The sequence below is a fragment of the Myotis brandtii genome, unplaced genomic scaffold, assembly GCF_000412655.1.
Source record: "Myotis brandtii unplaced genomic scaffold, ASM41265v1 scaffold62, whole genome shotgun sequence".
Taxonomy (NCBI): domain Eukaryota; kingdom Metazoa; phylum Chordata; class Mammalia; order Chiroptera; family Vespertilionidae; genus Myotis; species Myotis brandtii.
In genome coordinates this window covers 1,041,708-1,047,012 of record NW_005370366.1, presented here as the reverse complement: position 1 = coordinate 1,047,012, position 5,305 = coordinate 1,041,708, and the positions used below count along the sequence as shown (strand labels likewise).

Sequence of the window (5,305 nt, the reverse complement as noted above, 5' to 3'; positions counted from 1 at the left end):
GAAGTCTGGCAAGGCTAGGGCAGGTGCTGAGACAAGAGCCTTCTTTAGCTCCTCAAAAGTCCATTGTTCCACTTCAGTCCAGTTTAACGGCTGCGCTTCCCCAGCACTTGAGCACAGAGGTTCAGCAATCTCCGCGAACCCCAGTATCCTCAGGCGGCAGTATCCAACTGCCTCCAAGAATTTCCGAACCTGCTTCTTGGTTGTAGGCATGGGGATCCTTAAGATTGCCTCTATTCAACTGAGGGAGGGCGTCCGTCTGCCTTTGCTAATGTCGTACCCCAGGTATGTGACATCAGAGGAGCACAACTGTGCCTTCTTGGCTGACACCCGGTAGCCTAATGCTTGTAAGGTGCCTAACAGGCCCTCAGTGGCTTGTCGGCAATTTTCCTCAGTATCTGCTGCCAGCAGAAGATCATCTACATACTGGAGTAGGGTACATTCTGGATGCTCCTGTCTAAGGGCAAGTAGGTCCGAGCTCAAGGCTTCATCAAAAAGGGTGGGAGAGTTTTTGAAACCTTGAGGCTGTCTAGTCTAGGTCAATTGTCCTGAGAATCCACCCTCTGGGTCATTCCACTCTAATGCAAAGATAGCAATTCCTTTCTTTGCTCCTAAAGTCAGGGGATATTGCCTTACCCGAGCTGGAGTGGCGGTGGCTTGCAATTAGACTACTACAGGAGCTTGATGACTTGCTAACCCCGGGGAGTTGTTTTCTGCCCAAACCATGGGAAGGAGACGTTGTAATTTCCCCAAGTAAGCAGAGTCACCTTGGCCCTTTCCTGCAAGAGATATTCATCTGAGAGAGGACAGGTTAGAAGAATGCGGACAGGGGAGGATGGGTCCTGGCTTGGGTTCCTTGGATCCACGGTGAAGTGTGCTCCGCCCCCTCGAAGGGTATGGCGGCTTGTAATTTCTGTAAGAGATCACGTCCAAGTAAGGGATACAGGCAAACTGGCATGACCAGAAACGAATGTGTTACCGTGTTCTTTCCAAGGTCCACAGTCCTCTTTGATGTCCAAGGAAAAAGGCAGTTTGTCCCGTGGCTTCTTGGACTGATGTCTCCTTAGATGTTACGGGTCCCCTTGGCTCTGTCAAGACTGAATAAGCTGCTCCAGAATACACCAGGAAACTAACTGGGGGGCCTATTTATAAAAATTATTATTCTGGGCTCTAAGGGGTTCAAGGAAAAGGAGTCCTGGCCCTATTAGTCACCTTCCCTGAGTGTAAATCCTTCAGAGCCTGGGTTTTCCCTTCAGCCTTCCTCTTTCCTTTGTTAACCTACCAGGATATTCTCTCTTCCAGTGCCCCTACTTCCTACAATAGGCATACTAATTCCTTCCTAGTTTGCTGCTGGCCTTTTCTTTACTTAAGCCCTGTTTCTCCTCCGGGGTGTCCCTATTGTTAAAGACTTTCTGGGCTACCTCTATCAGCTGTGACCAATTCATTCCTTCTACTGCCTTTTAAGCCCCCCCAAACCCCCAACAGAACACGGTGAAAAGTGTCCAAGGAGGCCTTGTCCCCGGGGGTTCTTGGGTCTTATTGGTGCGCAGGGAGGCACAAGTGTGCTGGGCTGCATATCTGGCACTTCGGCCAGACAGGTCATGCTGTGCTGTGTGTTCCTAAAACACACAGATAGGAAGGTACTGACATCAGGCCAGGCCTTGAGATATGGTCTCATGGCCCCTTCCCAGCACGCAGGCCTTCTTTCTCAGAAGGCCCGGAAGTCTCATTCCAAATTTGGGAGACAAAAGACTGGAAAAAGTATAAATAAAGAAAGTTTCCTCCATACTGGGGGGCCCAGAATTTGAAAGACACATTTTCTCTGGGCCTCCACAAAATTGAATAATAAAATGTAACTCCTGTAGTAGTCTGCGCTGCAGTTCAGCCTCTGCTCCGGCAGGGTGCTGTAACTGTAGTCAGCTGGCCACCCTAATAAAGGCTCTTAAATTTAAATTCTGAGTCGGTGGTCTATCTCACTGAGTGAACCCATAACACAAGGAGGCACAGGGAAATTTCCCTCTTTGCTGCTGTAGCAGCAGCCGCCCACTCAAAATAACCCCTCGGGGGATGAGAGGCAATTACAACCCGGGTGAGCAGAGGGCACGGGAGATGGGAGCCTGATAGGTGGAGGTGGGGAGCTCGGTGCAGGTCCCCAGGTGACTAGTGGAGGTGCTCCTGCCACGGGGGGAAAGGCATTTTCGTCTGGCAGTCCTTTTCTCTCTGTTCCCGCTGGGAAAGTGCTTGCCTCCAGCCAGCGACAGTGGCATGGTGGGGGCCAGCAGCCCTTATGCTGCCAAGGGGAAACATGCCCTGCATATTACAAAGCGCTCCTGTGGCAGTGGGTTGGGTACCAGGCCCCTGCCATTGTACCCGTCCCCTGTGACAGAGCAGCAGTCAGGCCTCTCCCAAGGGAGTACACTGGAAGGGGATGTCAGCCCCTCCTCTGCTAGCAGCAACAGGTACCGAACCCTTTCAGTACATTTGACCAGCCTCATTCCCGGCCACTTTTACAGATTCAGGGCCCATTGTCTTCCTTTAACCAGCAAGCCAAATGACACCGGCCTGTATTATTTCCTATTGTGAGTTAGAGGAAGACAATTCCTACAGAGGGGAGGAAAATGACTCTAAGTCGGCCTGGAAAAGAAGGCAGAGGATGACCAAGGGTGCAGGGAAATTTTACTAAAAGCCTGGAGGGTCTCCTGAAAGATCCTCAATTCAGCACAGGCAGGGGGCAGGGCCCATAAATTCTCTCTGCCCTGAGGAGCTGTGAGCCCACCCCTGAATGTCCCAATCAGACTAGAAAAGCCACAAATACCTTTAAATCTATCCCAGAATTCCAAAATTTCAACCCAACACAGCAAAATCACAGAGCAAATCAAAGTCCCTAGTACACAAACATAGACAGAAATTTTTACTAGTTCGGCAGGCCGATTCCACCTCTGACAGAGAGCAAGCACCCTTGGGAAAAGAACCCAGCGGTCGTTTGGGGCGTTTTGCTATTGGTCAGAGCACTCAGCCCTAAATCAAACTTGTTTTTTTGTTTTTGCTTTCTCACAGACTTCCACACTTACATGAACAGATAAATTATACCCAGGCAGATATGCAAACATCAAGTAAACGTCTGTACTTACACCCTTTCAGTGAACAAGTACTTTTACAGTCTTGGGATCTTGAGCAGATAACAGGAACACTGCCCAAGTCCCCTGATGGGGGCCTGACAGGAACACATGTGGGGCCTTTGGCTGGGGGGTATAAAGTCTCCATTCTTCCTCTCTCGGCACTGCTAAGGACAGGATCATTGGAGAGGTCTCTTCACCTAGGCAAGGCTGTGCTGAGCCATCTGGGGCAAAAGTGGTTTCTGCTTCCATTTTGGCTAAAAGGTCTCTGCCCATTAGAGGGACCAGGTCAACTGGCAAATATAGGAATTCATGAACCACCTGATGGCCACCTAACTGACATCGGCGGGGGCAGCAAACAGTCTGCAGCTGTGGTCCCGGTAGCTCCAATGATGGTGACTTCCTGTCCTGAGAGGGGAGCTACCTTCTGAGTAACTACCGAGTGCTCTGCCGCTGTATCAATCATAAAGTTCACAGTCTGGCCCCCGATTTTCATTTCGACTATCGGCTCATGGGGGCCCAGTTGGAAAGAGCACAGTCCTAGTCAGAGTCAGCTGTTGCCAGTCCGAGGAGGTCTGCCTCAGGCGGCTCTGGCCAATAGCGGCTGGGTGGTTTGGATGGCCTTGCCAGCTTCTTCTGGCCTGCTCCTGCCCTGTCTGCCTCTTCACTCCTGCTACTAAACCTTACTCTGTTTTTTCTTACACACGCAGAACCGGACCCAAGGCGGCAAGGTTTTGAGCAATTTTAAAATTCCTTAACATACATTCTAAGACAGTCGAGTTTGAGGAGGAGCTATTACCCATGTTGCGGGGAGGGACCAGGTTACCTCCTCCTTAAAAAATACCTGAATAAAAGAACTAATCAAAATAAGGCTTATTTTCTAACTTCATTTGTCCTTGGGTGTGGACAGCAAATGACACTAATCAGATTGACATGATCTATTTAACCTTTGCTTAGGGAGGCAAATGCAAAGCATTTACTCCCAAGTGTCATTGGTTTAGGGAAGATAGGATTTCTGCTCAGTTTCCCTATTCTACTTGTCCCAGCTCACTGGCCTATCATCCATTCAACTTTCTTTCAACATTTCTCTTTTCCTTCTCATCACATACACAGCCATCACAAATTTCACACTTTCAAATTAGCCTTCAAACCTTCTTTCTATGTCCTTCAAAAATGCACAACCATGCCTCAGACCTCCCATTAAGTATTTCTCTTTACCTTCCTCCATCACACCAAAGCCATATTTTCCCAGTTAGTTAGAACTCTTAGCCTTAATTTTTAGGTGGCATGTAAATAGTTAACATTCCTCAGATTAGCAATACATTCATATTTCTTAAGAGACACAAATAGAAATTTCACTAGCTAAACAATTTTAAACAACAAAGACACATATTTAAACAATAAAGACAGATAACATTCCCCATTAAAAACTTTGAATCACCACGGAAACTCAGGAGATGTTTAGAAGGTTTTTTTAAAGAAAACAAAACAGAAACAAACACTTCTACACCGGCGTGCGCCACATTTACACCACAAAATACCAACAAATCAGTTTCAATTGTGCAGAGATACAGAATCCATTCACACAATCCCTGACCCATTTTGACAAAGACAAAGACAACAAAGAACAAAGACAAAACAAACCAGACAAATGCAACCTAAGGTTGCCCAGACCATGAACCCCAGACGCCGTCACTTCTGGGCGGTCGGACTCCGAGGTTCCGCTGCGTCCAGCCCTCTTTTGAGTCCACCACCAGTGACCGGTCCCAGAACTTACCTCTAGAGGACTTTCAGGTGACTCTGATGAAAATTTTTTAGGTCACGAGCCAACGTCCCCTGTCCACTAGCTGGATCCGAAGGGGAGTTCTCTGGGGCCCTGGAACTTCTCAGGGTGCACACCCCCTAGAGTCCCCTCAGGCTCGGCAAATGGTCCAGGGGAGGTTCGGCCTCCCTTTGCGTCTGAAACAGCACCCCTAAGGGGCTGCATCTCGCTGGGGCCTCCAAATGTTGTAATGTACCCCATGAATCACAGAAGGGCGCCTCAAGAAGTCGAATTAAAGAGTCACATTTATTGCAATCTGGGACTATGAGGGGCCATTTTGCTTTCCCAAATCTCATAGTGACAAGATGGCCTGGATCATTTATCTTCCTTTTGTATGAGTTCTCTGTAAATTTTGGAGATTAAACCCTTA

General features: G+C 48.4%; 1 long non-coding RNA gene across 1 annotated transcript; it reads right to left on the bottom strand.

The window, feature by feature from the left end:
* Positions 1 to 2,527: 2,527 nt before the first annotated feature.
* Positions 2,528 to 4,173, bottom strand: LOC106723671. Its single transcript, XR_001359373.1, has 2 exons — positions 3,877 to 4,173; positions 2,528 to 2,598 (listed from the first exon to the last, which is right to left on the bottom strand). It is a non-coding gene; the product is annotated as an uncharacterized LOC106723671 (long non-coding RNA).
* Positions 4,174 to 5,305: the final 1,132 nt, after the last annotated feature.